The sequence below is a fragment of the Rhinoderma darwinii genome (genome assembly GCF_050947455.1).
Source record: "Rhinoderma darwinii isolate aRhiDar2 chromosome 5 unlocalized genomic scaffold, aRhiDar2.hap1 SUPER_5_unloc_15, whole genome shotgun sequence".
NCBI classification, from domain to species: domain Eukaryota; kingdom Metazoa; phylum Chordata; class Amphibia; order Anura; family Rhinodermatidae; genus Rhinoderma; species Rhinoderma darwinii.
The window spans coordinates 116448-130830 of NW_027461771.1; the positions used below are offsets into that span (position 1 = coordinate 116448).

Consider the following 14383-nt stretch of genomic DNA (forward strand, 5'->3'; position numbering starts at 1 on the left):
GACTGGACTGGATTACAGCTGATACAAGGTGTGAAGGAACAAGGGGTGGCTGTGGGCATGCACTTGCTGCCGCTGCCAGTGTTTATCTGCATGGCAGCAGGGCATTTGGGCGTTGCCAGGAAGGCGTTTTTATGTAGATTCCTCCTCTTTCAGCACTGCATTGTGGTGCAAGCAAAAGAAGCAAATCCTGTCTGGCTTCCTCTCCGGCCTTTATTCACCTCCCGTGTAGCTGTGAGTGTGTGAGCCTGCAGGGCCCCATGGAATTGCCTAGAAGTAGGCTGAATCGCTGCAAGGGCTGAACAGCAGTATCGGGCAGGCTCGGGCAACGCGCGGCCCGTTCGGGTTATCGCTTCTCGGCCTTTTGGCTAAGATCAAGTGTAGTATCTGTTCTTATCAGTTTAATATCTGATACGTCCCCTATCTGGGGACCATATATTAAATGGATTTTTAGAACAGGGAGATGGAAATAGAGCTTGCTCTGTCCACTCCACGCATTGACCTGGTATTGCAGTATTTCCAGGACCGGTGCACCCTTTCCTTATGTGTTGACTAAAAGCAGATTCCAAAAGTGTTTTTTGTCTTTGCTATTGTTTCTGTCTTTCTGAAGGGATCTCCCCTTTTAATCCCATTATTTCAACACCTGTTGGACAATGCATGAGTGATAATGAGCTCATTGATTAAATGCAATTAATGAATAGATTGCCACCTCTTGTTGTGTGTCGTCTGTGTTTCTGTGTTTCCGGCATTTCACATTGGAACACCTCATTCACCTTCCTTGTCTTCTCTCCGCCCTCCCTTTTAGGTAAGTTAAAGAGCTGCACCTGAGCCAGCCACTGATTGATTGATTGATTGATTGATTGATTGATTGATTGATGCAGCACAACAGTCAAATAGTGGAGTGGAGTAGGGGAACAGCAAACAGCCAATAAAGCAGCCCGCCCGCTCGCCTGCCCGCCACAATGGACCTACCTGTGTACACTAGATGGATGTGATGGAATGTACTGTCGTCCCTACATTTCAAGAAGAAGTAAGAATTGCAGTTGCAACAAAGCCTTGCTTGCCTACAAAGAGAGCAGCAATTTGGATTTGTTACTATGTTACCTAGAAGAATAACAAACTGTGCAAGGATGGAGGTTGTAGGAGCAAGGAGAAGTTGTCTGTAAAGTTGGTGGATGCCTATTTTCCATTTTGCAGTCCCTTGTCTCCCTCTTGTGGCCTCCTGGAGGCAACTAGCTGTGCAAAAAAAAGACAGCCTGGCGGCCGGCTGTTGCAGTGTTGCCCTCTCAGGCAACACTGAGTGACTGACTGAGCCTCACCGTCTTATATAAAGTTCAGACGGAACTTTGCACGTGTCATAGTGGAGCCCTCAGGATTCCAGAGCCAGCTTTCTGACATCATAATGGGGCCTCAGAGATAAAAGCCTGGGCCCAGGCAGTGTTGGTCAGTGCTGCTCAGCAGGCAGCACTGGACTGGACTGGATTACAGCTGATACAAGGTGTGAAGGAACAAGGGGTGGCTGTGGGCATGCACTTGCTGCCGCTGCCAGTGTTTATCTGCATGGCAGCAGGGCATTTGGGCGTTGCCAGGAAGGCGTTTTTATGTAGATTCCTCCTCTTTCAGCACTGCATTGTGGTGCAAGCAAAAGAAGCAAATCCTGTCTGGCTTCCTCTCCGGCCTTTATTCACCTCCCGTGTAGCTGTGAGTGTGTGAGCCTGCAGGGCCCCATGGAATTGCCTAGAAGTAGGCTGAATCGCTGCAAGGGCTGAACAGCAGTATCGGGCAGGCTCGGGCAACGCGCGGCCCGTTCGGGTTATCGCTTCTCGGCCTTTTGGCTAAGATCAAGTGTAGTATCTGTTCTTATCAGTTTAATATCTGATACGTCCCCTATCTGGGGACCATATATTAAATGGATTTTTAGAACAGGGAGATGGAAATAGAGCTTGCTCTGTCCACTCCACGCATTGACCTGGTATTGCAGTATTTCCAGGACCGGTGCACCCTTTCCTTATGTGTTGACTAAAAGCAGATTCCAAAAGTGTTTTTTGTCTTTGCTATTGTTTCTGTCTTTCTGAAGGGATCTCCCCTTTTAATCCCATTATTTCAACACCTGTTGGACAATGCATGAGTGATAATGAGCTCATTGATTAAATGCAATTAATGAATAGATTGCCACCTCTTGTTGTGTGTCGTCTGTGTTTCTGTGTTTCCGGCATTTCACATTGGAACACCTCATTCACCTTCCTTGTCTTCTCTCCGCCCTCCCTTTTAGGTAAGTTAAAGAGCTGCACCTGAGCCAGCCACTGATTGATTGATTGATTGATTGATTGATTGATTGATTGATGCAGCACAACAGTCAAATAGTGGAGTGGAGTAGGGGAACAGCAAACAGCCAATAAAGCAGCCCGCCCGCTCGCCTGCCCGCCACAATGGACCTACCTGTGTACACTAGATGGATGTGATGGAATGTACTGTCGTCCCTACATTTCAAGAAGAAGTAAGAATTGCAGTTGCAACAAAGCCTTGCTTGCCTACAAAGAGAGCAGCAATTTGGATTTGTTACTATGTTACCTAGAAGAATAACAAACTGTGCAAGGATGGAGGTTGTAGGAGCAAGGAGAAGTTGTCTGTAAAGTTGGTGGATGCCTATTTTCCATTTTGCAGTCCCTTGTCTCCCTCTTGTGGCCTCCTGGAGGCAACTAGCTGTGCAAAAAAAAGACAGCCTGGCGGCCGGCTGTTGCAGTGTTGCCCTCTCAGGCAACACTGAGTGACTGACTGAGCCTCACCGTCTTATATAAAGTTCAGACGGAACTTTGCACGTGTCATAGTGGAGCCCTCAGGATTCCAGAGCCAGCTTTCTGACATCATAATGGGGCCTCAGAGATAAAAGCCTGGGCCCAGGCAGTGTTGGTCAGTGCTGCTCAGCAGGCAGCACTGGACTGGACTGGATTACAGCTGATACAAGGTGTGAAGGAACAAGGGGTGGCTGTGGGCATGCACTTGCTGCCGCTGCCAGTGTTTATCTGCATGGCAGCAGGGCATTTGGGCGTTGCCAGGAAGGCGTTTTTATGTAGATTCCTCCTCTTTCAGCACTGCATTGTGGTGCAAGCAAAAGAAGCAAATCCTGTCTGGCTTCCTCTCCGGCCTTTATTCACCTCCCGTGTAGCTGTGAGTGTGTGAGCCTGCAGGGCCCCATGGAATTGCCTAGAAGTAGGCTGAATCGCTGCAAGGGCTGAACAGCAGTATCGGGCAGGCTCGGGCAACGCGCGGCCCGTTCGGGTTATCGCTTCTCGGCCTTTTGGCTAAGATCAAGTGTAGTATCTGTTCTTATCAGTTTAATATCTGATACGTCCCCTATCTGGGGACCATATATTAAATGGATTTTTAGAACAGGGAGATGGAAATAGAGCTTGCTCTGTCCACTCCACGCATTGACCTGGTATTACAGTATTTCCAGGACCGGTGCACCCTTTCCTTATGTGTTGACTAAAAGCAGATTCCAAAAGTGTTTTTTGTCTTTGCTATTGTTTCTGTCTTTCTGAAGGGATCTCCCCTTTTAATCCCATTATTTCAACACCTGTTGGACAATGCATGAGTGATAATGAGCTCATTGATTAAATGCAATTAATGAATAGATTGCCACCTCTTGTTGTGTGTCGTCTGTGTTTCTGTGTTTCCGGCATTTCACATTGGAACACCTCATTCACCTTCCTTGTCTTCTCTCCGCCCTCCCTTTTAGGTAAGTTAAAGAGCTGCACCTGAGCCAGCCACTGATTGATTGATTGATTGATTGATTGATTGATTGATTGATTGATTGATTGATTGATTGATGCAGCACAACAGTCAAATAGTGGAGTGGAGTAGGGGAACAGCAAACAGCCAATAAAGCAGCCCGCCCGCTCGCCTGCCCGCCACAATGGACCTACCTGTGTACACTAGATGGATGTGATGGAATGTACTGTCGTCCCTACATTTCAAGAAGAAGTAAGAATTGCAGTTGCAACAAAGCCTTGCTTGCCTACAAAGAGAGCAGCAATTTGGATTTGTTACTATGTTACCTAGAAGAATAACAAACTGTGCAAGGATGGAGGTTGTAGGAGCAAGGAGAAGTTGTCTGTAAAGTTGGTGGATGCCTATTTTCCATTTTGCAGTCCCTTGTCTCCCTCTTGTGGCCTCCTGGAGGCAACTAGCTGTGCAAAAAAAAGACAGCCTGGCGGCCGGCTGTTGCAGTGTTGCCCTCTCAGGCAACACTGAGTGACTGACTGAGCCTCACCGTCTTATATAAAGTTCAGACGGAACTTTGCACGTGTCATAGTGGAGCCCTCAGGATTCCAGAGCCAGCTTTCTGACATCATAATGGGGCCTCAGAGATAAAAGCCTGGGCCCAGGCAGTGTTGGTCAGTGCTGCTCAGCAGGCAGCACTGGACTGGACTGGATTACAGCTGATACAAGGTGTGAAGGAACAAGGGGTGGCTGTGGGCATGCACTTGCTGCCGCTGCCAGTGTTTATCTGCATGGCAGCAGGGCATTTGGGCGTTGCCAGGAAGGCGTTTTTATGTAGATTCCTCCTCTTTCAGCACTGCATTGTGGTGCAAGCAAAAGAAGCAAATCCTGTCTGGCTTCCTCTCCGGCCTTTATTCACCTCCCGTGTAGCTGTGAGTGTGTGAGCCTGCAGGGCCCCATGGAATTGCCTAGAAGTAGGCTGAATCGCTGCAAGGGCTGAACAGCAGTATCGGGCAGGCTCGGGCAACGCGCGGCCCGTTCGGGTTATCGCTTCTCGGCCTTTTGGCTAAGATCAAGTGTAGTATCTGTTCTTATCAGTTTAATATCTGATACGTCCCCTATCTGGGGACCATATATTAAATGGATTTTTAGAACAGGGAGATGGAAATAGAGCTTGCTCTGTCCACTCCACGCATTGACCTGGTATTGCAGTATTTCCAGGACCGGTGCACCCTTTCCTTATGTGTTGACTAAAAGCAGATTCCAAAAGTGTTTTTTGTCTTTGCTATTGTTTCTGTCTTTCTGAAGGGATCTCCCCTTTTAATCCCATTATTTCAACACCTGTTGGACAATGCATGAGTGATAATGAGCTCATTGATTAAATGCAATTAATGAATAGATTGCCACCTCTTGTTGTGTGTCGTCTGTGTTTCTGTGTTTCCGGCATTTCACATTGGAACACCTCATTCACCTTCCTTGTCTTCTCTCCGACCTCCCTTTTAGGTAAGTTAAAGAGCTGCACCTGAGCCAGCCACTGATTGATTGATTGATTGATTGATTGATTGATTGATTGATGCAGCACAACAGTCAAATAGTGGAGTGGAGTAGGGGAACAGCAAACAGCCAATAAAGCAGCCCGCCCGCTCGCCTGCCCGCCACAATGGACCTACCTGTGTACACTAGATGGATGTGATGGAATGTACTGTCGTCCCTACATTTCAAGAAGAAGTAAGAATTGCAGTTGCAACAAAGCCTTGCTTGCCTACAAAGAGAGCAGCAATTTGGATTTGTTACTATGTTACCTAGAAGAATAACAAACTGTGCAAGGATGGAGGTTGTAGGAGCAAGGAGAAGTTGTCTGTAAAGTTGGTGGATGCCTATTTTCCATTTTGCAGTCCCTTGTCTCCCTCTTGTGGCCTCCTGGAGGCAACTAGCTGTGCAAAAAAAAGACAGCCTGGCGGCCGGCTGTTGCAGTGTTGCCCTCTCAGGCAACACTGAGTGACTGACTGAGCCTCACCGTCTTATATAAAGTTCAGACGGAACTTTGCACGTGTCATAGTGGAGCCCTCAGGATTCCAGAGCCAGCTTTCTGACATCATAATGGGGCCTCAGAGATAAAAGCCTGGGCCCAGGCAGTGTTGGTCAGTGCTGCTCAGCAGGCAGCACTGGACTGGACTGGATTACAGCTGATACAAGGTGTGAAGGAACAAGGGGTGGCTGTGGGCATGCACTTGCTGCCGCTGCCAGTGTTTATCTGCATGGCAGCAGGGCATTTGGGCGTTGCCAGGAAGGCGTTTTTATGTAGATTCCTCCTCTTTCAGCACTGCATTGTGGTGCAAGCAAAAGAAGCAAATCCTGTCTGGCTTCCTCTCCGGCCTTTATTCACCTCCCGTGTAGCTGTGAGTGTGTGAGCCTGCAGGGCCCCATGGAATTGCCTAGAAGTAGGCTGAATCGCTGCAAGGGCTGAACAGCAGTATCGGGCAGGCTCGGGCAACGCGCGGCCCGTTCGGGTTATCGCTTCTCGGCCTTTTGGCTAAGATCAAGTGTAGTATCTGTTCTTATCAGTTTAATATCTGATACGTCCCCTATCTGGGGACCATATATTAAATGGATTTTTAGAACAGGGAGATGGAAATAGAGCTTGCTCTGTCCACTCCACGCATTGACCTGGTATTACAGTATTTCCAGGACCGGTGCACCCTTTCCTTATGTGTTGACTAAAAGCAGATTCCAAAAGTGTTTTTTGTCTTTGCTATTGTTTCTGTCTTTCTGAAGGGATCTCCCCTTTTAATCCCATTATTTCAACACCTGTTGGACAATGCATGAGTGATAATGAGCTCATTGATTAAATGCAATTAATGAATAGATTGCCACCTCTTGTTGTGTGTCGTCTGTGTTTCTGTGTTTCCGGCATTTCACATTGGAACACCTCATTCACCTTCCTTGTCTTCTCTCCGCCCTCCCTTTTAGGTAAGTTAAAGAGCTGCACCTGAGCCAGCCACTGATTGATTGATTGATTGATTGATTGATTGATTGATTGATTGATTGATTGATTGATTGATGCAGCACAACAGTCAAATAGTGGAGTGGAGTAGGGGAACAGCAAACAGCCAATAAAGCAGCCCGCCCGCTCGCCTGCCCGCCACAATGGACCTACCTGTGTACACTAGATGGATGTGATGGAATGTACTGTCGTCCCTACATTTCAAGAAGAAGTAAGAATTGCAGTTGCAACAAAGCCTTGCTTGCCTACAAAGAGAGCAGCAATTTGGATTTGTTACTATGTTACCTAGAAGAATAACAAACTGTGCAAGGATGGAGGTTGTAGGAGCAAGGAGAAGTTGTCTGTAAAGTTGGTGGATGCCTATTTTCCATTTTGCAGTCCCTTGTCTCCCTCTTGTGGCCTCCTGGAGGCAACTAGCTGTGCAAAAAAAAGACAGCCTGGCGGCCGGCTGTTGCAGTGTTGCCCTCTCAGGCAACACTGAGTGACTGACTGAGCCTCACCGTCTTATATAAAGTTCAGACGGAACTTTGCACGTGTCATAGTGGAGCCCTCAGGATTCCAGAGCCAGCTTTCTGACATCATAATGGGGCCTCAGAGATAAAAGCCTGGGCCCAGGCAGTGTTGGTCAGTGCTGCTCAGCAGGCAGCACTGGACTGGACTGGATTACAGCTGATACAAGGTGTGAAGGAACAAGGGGTGGCTGTGGGCATGCACTTGCTGCCGCTGCCAGTGTTTATCTGCATGGCAGCAGGGCATTTGGGCGTTGCCAGGAAGGCGTTTTTATGTAGATTCCTCCTCTTTCAGCACTGCATTGTGGTGCAAGCAAAAGAAGCAAATCCTGTCTGGCTTCCTCTCCGGCCTTTATTCACCTCCCGTCTAGCTGTGAGTGTGTGAGCCTGCAGGGCCCCATGGAATTGCCTAGAAGTAGGCTGAATCGCTGCAAGGGCTGAACAGCAGTATCGGGCAGGCTCGGGCAACGCGCGGCCCGTTCGGGTTATCGCTTCTCGGCCTTTTGGCTAAGATCAAGTGTAGTATCTGTTCTTATCAGTTTAATATCTGATACGTCCCCTATCTGGGGACCATATATTAAATGGATTTTTAGAACAGGGAGATGGAAATAGAGCTTGCTCTGTCCACTCCACGCATTGACCTGGTATTGCAGTATTTCCAGGACCGGTGCACCCTTTCCTTATGTGTTGACTAAAAGCAGATTCCAAAAGTGTTTTTTGTCTTTGCTATTGTTTCTGTCTTTCTGAAGGGATCTCCCCTTTTAATCCCATTATTTCAACACCTGTTGGACAATGCATGAGTGATAATGAGCTCATTGATTAAATGCAATTAATGAATAGATTGCCACCTCTTGTTGTGTGTCGTCTGTGTTTCTGTGTTTCCGGCATTTCACATTGGAACACCTCATTCACCTTCCTTGTCTTCTCTCCGCCCTCCCTTTTAGGTAAGTTAAAGAGCTGCACCTGAGCCAGCCACTGATTGATTGATTGATTGATTGATTGATTGATTGATTGATTGATTGATTGATTGATGCAGCACAACAGTCAAATAGTGGAGTGGAGTAGGGGAACAGCAAACAGCCAATAAAGCAGCCCGCCCGCTCGCCTGCCCGCCACAATGGACCTACCTGTGTACACTAGATGGATGTGATGGAATGTACTGTCGTCCCTACATTTCAAGAAGAAGTAAGAATTGCAGTTGCAACAAAGCCTTGCTTGCCTACAAAGAGAGCAGCAATTTGGATTTGTTACTATGTTACCTAGAAGAATAACAAACTGTGCAAGGATGGAGGTTGTAGGAGCAAGGAGAAGTTGTCTGTAAAGTTGGTGGATGCCTATTTTCCATTTTGCAGTCCCTTGTCTCCCTCTTGTGGCCTCCTGGAGGCAACTAGCTGTGCAAAAAAAAGACAGCCTGGCGGCCGGCTGTTGCAGTGTTGCCCTCTCAGGCAACACTGAGTGACTGACTGAGCCTCACCGTCTTATATAAAGTTCAGACGGAACTTTGCACGTGTCATAGTGGAGCCCTCAGGATTCCAGAGCCAGCTTTCTGACATCATAATGGGGCCTCAGAGATAAAAGCCTGGGCCCAGGCAGTGTTGGTCAGTGCTGCTCAGCAGGCAGCACTGGACTGGACTGGATTACAGCTGATACAAGGTGTGAAGGAACAAGGGGTGGCTGTGGGCATGCACTTGCTGCCGCTGCCAGTGTTTATCTGCATGGCAGCAGGGCATTTGGGCGTTGCCAGGAAGGCGTTTTTATGTAGATTCCTCCTCTTTCAGCACTGCATTGTGGTGCAAGCAAAAGAAGCAAATCCTGTCTGGCTTCCTCTCCGGCCTTTATTCACCTCCCGTGTAGCTGTGAGTGTGTGAGCCTGCAGGGCCCCATGGAATTGCCTAGAAGTAGGCTGAATCGCTGCAAGGGCTGAACAGCAGTATCGGGCAGGCTCGGGCAACGCGCGGCCCGTTCGGGTTATCGCTTCTCGGCCTTTTGGCTAAGATCAAGTGTAGTATCTGTTCTTATCAGTTTAATATCTGATACGTCCCCTATCTGGGGACCATATATTAAATGGATTTTTAGAACAGGGAGATGGAAATAGAGCTTGCTCTGTCCACTCCACGCATTGACCTGGTATTGCAGTATTTCCAGGACCGGTGCACCCTTTCCTTATGTGTTGACTAAAAGCAGATTCCAAAAGTGTTTTTTGTCTTTGCTATTGTTTCTGTCTTTCTGAAGGGATCTCCCCTTTTAATCCCATTATTTCAACACCTGTTGGACAATGCATGAGTGATAATGAGCTCATTGATTAAATGCAATTAATGAATAGATTGCCACCTCTTGTTGTGTGTCGTCTGTGTTTCTGTGTTTCCGGCATTTCACATTGGAACACCTCATTCACCTTCCTTGTCTTCTCTCCGCCCTCCCTTTTAGGTAAGTTAAAGAGCTGCACCTGAGCCAGCCACTGATTGATTGATTGATTGATTGATTGATTGATTGATTGATTGATTGATTGATTGATTGATGCAGCACAACAGTCAAATAGTGGAGTGGAGTAGGGGAACAGCAAACAGCCAATAAAGCAGCCCGCCCGCTCGCCTGCCCGCCACAATGGACCTACCTGTGTACACTAGATGGATGTGATGGAATGTACTGTCGTCCCCAAGAAGAAGTAAGAATTGCAGTTGCAACAAAGCCTTGCTTGCCTACAAAGAGAGCAGCAATTTGGATTTGTTACTATGTTACCTAGAAGAATAACAAACTGTGCAAGGATGGAGGTTGTAGGAGCAAGGAGAAGTTGTCTGTAAAGTTGGTGGATGCCTATTTTCCATTTTGCAGTCCCTTGTCTCCCTCTTGTGGCCTCCTGGAGGCAACTAGCTGTGCAAAAAAAAGACAGCCTGGCGGCCGGCTGTTGCAGTGTTGCCCTCTCAGGCAACACTGAGTGACTGACTGAGCCTCACCGTCTTATATAAAGTTCAGACGGAACTTTGCACGTGTCATAGTGGAGCCCTCAGGATTCCAGAGCCAGCTTTCTGACATCATAATGGGGCCTCAGAGATAAAAGCCTGGGCCCAGGCAGTGTTGGTCAGTGCTGCTCAGCAGGCAGCACTGGACTGGACTGGATTACAGCTGATACAAGGTGTGAAGGAACAAGGGGTGGCTGTGGGCATGCACTTGCTGCCGCTGCCAGTGTTTATCTGCATGGCAGCAGGGCATTTGGGCGTTGCCAGGAAGGCGTTTTTATGTAGATTCCTCCTCTTTCAGCACTGCATTGTGGTGCAAGCAAAAGAAGCAAATCCTGTCTGGCTTCCTCTCCGGCCTTTATTCACCTCCCGTGTAGCTGTGAGTGTGTGAGCCTGCAGGGCCCCATGGAATTGCCTAGAAGTAGGCTGAATCGCTGCAAGGGCTGAACAGCAGTATCGGGCAGGCTCGGGCAACGCGCGGCCCGTTCGGGTTATCGCTTCTCGGCCTTTTGGCTAAGATCAAGTGTAGTATCTGTTCTTATCAGTTTAATATCTGATACGTCCCCTATCTGGGGACCATATATTAAATGGATTTTTAGAACAGGGAGATGGAAATAGAGCTTGCTCTGTCCACTCCACGCATTGACCTGGTATTGCAGTATTTCCAGGACCGGTGCACCCTTTCCTTATGTGTTGACTAAAAGCAGATTCCAAAAGTGTTTTTTGTCTTTGCTATTGTTTCTGTCTTTCTGAAGGGATCTCCCCTTTTAATCCCATTATTTCAACACCTGTTGGACAATGCATGAGTGATAATGAGCTCATTGATTAAATGCAATTAATGAATAGATTGCCACCTCTTGTTGTGTGTCGTCTGTGTTTCTGTGTTTCCGGCATTTCACATTGGAACACCTCATTCACCTTCCTTGTCTTCTCTCCGCCCTCCCTTTTAGGTAAGTTAAAGAGCTGCACCTGAGCCAGCCACTGATTGATTGATTGATTGATTGATTGATTGATTGATTGATTGATTGATTGATTGATGCAGCACAACAGTCAAATAGTGGAGTGGAGTAGGGGAACAGCAAACAGCCAATAAAGCAGCCCGCCCGCTCGCCTGCCCGCCACAATGGACCTACCTGTGTACACTAGATGGATGTGATGGAATGTACTGTCGTCCCTACATTTCAAGAAGAAGTAAGAATTGCAGTTGCAACAAAGCCTTGCTTGCCTACAAAGAGAGCAGCAATTTGGATTTGTTACTATGTTACCTAGAAGAATAACAAACTGTGCAAGGATGGAGGTTGTAGGAGCAAGGAGAAGTTGTCTGTAAAGTTGGTGGATGCCTATTTTCCATTTTGCAGTCCCTTGTCTCCCTCTTGTGGCCTCCTGGAGGCAACTAGCTGTGCAAAAAAAAGACAGCCTGGCGGCCGGCTGTTGCAGTGTTGCCCTCTCAGGCAACACTGAGTGACTGACTGAGCCTCACCGTCTTATATAAAGTTCAGACGGAACTTTGCACGTGTCATAGTGGAGCCCTCAGGATTCCAGAGCCAGCTTTCTGACATCATAATGGGGCCTCAGAGATAAAAGCCTGGGCCCAGGCAGTGTTGGTCAGTGCTGCTCAGCAGGCAGCACTGGACTGGACTGGATTACAGCTGATACAAGGTGTGAAGGAACAAGGGGTGGCTGTGGGCATGCACTTGCTGCCGCTGCCAGTGTTTATCTGCATGGCAGCAGGGCTTTGGGCGTTGCCAGGAAGGCGTTTTTATGTAGATTCCTCCTCTTTCAGCACTGCATTGTGGTGCAAGCAAAAGAAGCAAATCCTGTCTGGCTTCCTCTCCGGCCTTTATTCACCTCCCGTGTAGCTGTGAGTGTGTGAGCCTGCAGGGCCCCATGGAATTGCCTAGAAGTAGGCTGAATCGCTGCAAGGGCTGAACAGCAGTATCGGGCAGGCTCGGGCAACGCGCGGCCCGTTCGGGTTATCGCTTCTCGGCCTTTTGGCTAAGATCAAGTGTAGTATCTGTTCTTATCAGTTTAATATCTGATACGTCCCCTATCTGGGGACCATATATTAAATGGATTTTTAGAACAGGGAGATGGAAATAGAGCTTGCTCTGTCCACTCCACGCATTGACCTGGTATTGCAGTATTTCCAGGACCGGTGCACCCTTTCCTTATGTGTTGACTAAAAGCAGATTCCAAAAGTGTTTTTTGTCTTTGCTATTGTTTCTGTCTTTCTGAAGGGATCTCCCCTTTTAATCCCATTATTTCAACACCTGTTGGACAATGCATGAGTGATAATGAGCTCATTGATTAAATGCAATTAATGAATAGATTGCCACCTCTTGTTGTGTGTCGTCTGTGTTTCTGTGTTTCCGGCATTTCACATTGGAACACCTCATTCACCTTCCTTGTCTTCTCTCCGCCCTCCCTTTTAGGTAAGTTAAAGAGCTGCACCTGAGCCAGCCACTGATTGATTGATTGATTGATTGATTGATTGATTGATTGATTGATTGATTGATTGATGCAGCACAACAGTCAAATAGTGGAGTGGAGTAGGGGAACAGCAAACAGCCAATAAAGCAGCCCGCCCGCTCGCCTGCCCGCCACAATGGACCTACCTGTGTACACTAGATGGATGTGATGGAATGTACTGTCGTCCCTACATTTCAAGAAGAAGTAAGAATTGCAGTTGCAACAAAGCCTTGCTTGCCTACAAAGAGAGCAGCAATTTGGATTTGTTACTATGTTACCTAGAAGAATAACAAACTGTGCAAGGATGGAGGTTGTAGGAGCAAGGAGAAGTTGTCTGTAAAGTTGGTGGATGCCTATTTTCCATTTTGCAGTCCCTTGTCTCCCTCTTGTGGCCTCCTGGAGGCAACTAGCTGTGCAAAAAAAAGACAGCCTGGCGGCCGGCTGTTGCAGTGTTGCCCTCTCAGGCAACACTGAGTGACTGACTGAGCCTCACCGTCTTATATAAAGTTCAGACGGAACTTTGCACGTGTCATAGTGGAGCCCTCAGGATTCCAGAGCCAGCTTTCTGACATCATAATGGGGCCTCAGAGATAAAAGCCTGGGCCCAGGCAGTGTTGGTCAGTGCTGCTCAGCAGGCAGCACTGGACTGGACTGGATTACAGCTGATACAAGGTGTGAAGGAACAAGGGGTGGCTGTGGGCATGCACTTGCTGCCGCTGCCAGTGTTTATCTGCATGGCAGCAGGGCATTTGGGCGTTGCCAGGAAGGCGTTTTTATGTAGATTCCTCCTCTTTCAGCACTGCATTGTGGTGCAAGCAAAAGAAGCAAATCCTGTCTGGCTTCCTCTCCGGCCTTTATTCACCTCCCGTGTAGCTGTGAGTGTGTGAGCCTGCAGGGCCCCATGGAATTGCCTAGAAGTAGGCTGAATCGCTGCAAGGGCTGAACAGCAGTATCGGGCAGGCTCGGGCAACGCGCGGCCCGTTCGGGTTATCGCTTCTCGGCCTTTTGGCTAAGATCAAGTGTAGTATCTGTTCTTATCAGTTTAATATCTGATACGTCCCCTATCTGGGGACCATATATTAAATGGATTTTTAGAACAGGGAGATGGAAATAGAGCTTGCTCTGTCCACTCCACGCATTGACCTGGTATTGCAGTATTTCCAGGACCGGTGCACCCTTTCCTTATGTGTTGACTAAAAGCAGATTCCAAAAGTGTTTTTTGTCTTTGCTATTGTTTCTGTCTTTCTGAAGGGATCTCCCCTTTTAATCCCATTATTTCAACACCTGTTGGACAATGCATGAGTGATAATGAGCTCATTGATTAAATGCAATTAATGAATAGATTGCCACCTCTTGTTGTGTGTCGTCTGTGTTTCTGTGTTTCCGGCATTTCACATTGGAACACCTCATTCACCTTCCTTGTCTTCTCTCCGCCCTCCCTTTTAGGTAAGTTAAAGAGCTGCACCTGAGCCAGCCACTGATTGATTGATTGATTGATTGATTGATTGATTGATTGATTGATTGATTGATGCAGCACAACAGTCAAATAGTGGAGTGGAGTAGGGGAACAGCAAACAGCCAATAAAGCAGCCCGCCCGCTCGCCTGCCCGCCACAATGGACCTACCTGTGTACACTAGATGGATGTGATGGAATGTACTGTCGTCCCTACATTTCAAGAAGAAGTAAGAATTGCAGTTGCAACAAAGCCTTGCTTGCCTACAAA

The 14383-nt window shown here is 47.7% G+C and overlaps 10 non-coding genes across 10 annotated transcripts; all 10 read left to right on the forward strand.

Annotated features, from left to right (window-relative positions):
• The first annotated feature begins 345 nt into the window (after window positions 1–345).
• Window positions 346–536, forward strand: LOC142685698 (U2 spliceosomal RNA). Its single transcript, XR_012855152.1, has one exon. It is a non-coding gene; the product is annotated as a U2 spliceosomal RNA (small nuclear RNA).
• Window positions 537–1812: 1276 nt separating this feature from the next.
• On the forward strand, window positions 1813–2003 carry LOC142685699 (U2 spliceosomal RNA). Its single transcript, XR_012855153.1, has one exon. It is a non-coding gene; the product is annotated as a U2 spliceosomal RNA (small nuclear RNA).
• A 1276-nt stretch (window positions 2004–3279) lies between these two features.
• LOC142685847 (U2 spliceosomal RNA) lies at window positions 3280–3470 on the forward strand. Its single transcript, XR_012855287.1, has one exon. It is a non-coding gene; the product is annotated as a U2 spliceosomal RNA (small nuclear RNA).
• Window positions 3471–4766: 1296 nt separating this feature from the next.
• Window positions 4767–4957, forward strand: LOC142685700 (U2 spliceosomal RNA). Its single transcript, XR_012855154.1, has one exon. It is a non-coding gene; the product is annotated as a U2 spliceosomal RNA (small nuclear RNA).
• A 1276-nt stretch (window positions 4958–6233) lies between these two features.
• On the forward strand, window positions 6234–6424 carry LOC142685848 (U2 spliceosomal RNA). Its single transcript, XR_012855288.1, has one exon. It is a non-coding gene; the product is annotated as a U2 spliceosomal RNA (small nuclear RNA).
• A 1296-nt stretch (window positions 6425–7720) lies between these two features.
• On the forward strand, window positions 7721–7911 carry LOC142685701 (U2 spliceosomal RNA). The gene has a single exon (XR_012855155.1). It is a non-coding gene; the product is annotated as a U2 spliceosomal RNA (small nuclear RNA).
• Window positions 7912–9203: 1292 nt separating this feature from the next.
• LOC142685702 (U2 spliceosomal RNA) lies at window positions 9204–9394 on the forward strand. Its single transcript, XR_012855156.1, has one exon. It is a non-coding gene; the product is annotated as a U2 spliceosomal RNA (small nuclear RNA).
• Window positions 9395–10683: 1289 nt separating this feature from the next.
• Window positions 10684–10874, forward strand: LOC142685703 (U2 spliceosomal RNA). Its single transcript, XR_012855157.1, has one exon. It is a non-coding gene; the product is annotated as a U2 spliceosomal RNA (small nuclear RNA).
• A 1291-nt stretch (window positions 10875–12165) lies between these two features.
• On the forward strand, window positions 12166–12356 carry LOC142685704 (U2 spliceosomal RNA). The gene has a single exon (XR_012855158.1). It is a non-coding gene; the product is annotated as a U2 spliceosomal RNA (small nuclear RNA).
• A 1292-nt stretch (window positions 12357–13648) lies between these two features.
• LOC142685706 (U2 spliceosomal RNA) lies at window positions 13649–13839 on the forward strand. The gene has a single exon (XR_012855159.1). It is a non-coding gene; the product is annotated as a U2 spliceosomal RNA (small nuclear RNA).
• Window positions 13840–14383: the final 544 nt, after the last annotated feature.